Source organism: Staurois parvus, unplaced genomic scaffold, assembly GCF_062004578.1.
Source record: "Staurois parvus isolate SC_StPar_1 unplaced genomic scaffold, SC_StPar_1.0 ptg000496l, whole genome shotgun sequence".
Lineage (NCBI taxonomy): Eukaryota > Metazoa > Chordata > Amphibia > Anura > Ranidae > Staurois > Staurois parvus.
The window spans coordinates 779,402-779,740 of record NW_028318292.1 but is presented as its reverse complement, the minus strand read 5'-3'; positions in this window follow the sequence as shown (position 1 = coordinate 779,740).

Here is a 339-nt window from a genome sequence, read left to right as displayed (position 1 = left end):
TCACATCTCTGGAATACAACAGATGGAGGAACAGAAACCAGAAGAAATAAATAGTTTGTTTCTCCAGTGTACTGTATATTATTAGAGAAGAGGAAGAAAACATTCCCTGTTCTAGCTGTCAGTGCCTGGAGCGCAGACCTCTGTAGATGGGGGATTTTCTTGCCAGTTGGGGTTTGAGCAGGGTACACACTGGAAATGATTGCTAGGACTGAGTATTCCAGACACAAGGACACTTTGGAATTATTTCTGATAAAAAATTGTAATTTGCACAGTTGTGTGCAGTTGTGAAGTAGTGTGCATTATGTGCACTTTCACCACATGCCTTCTTTAATTGGTTTC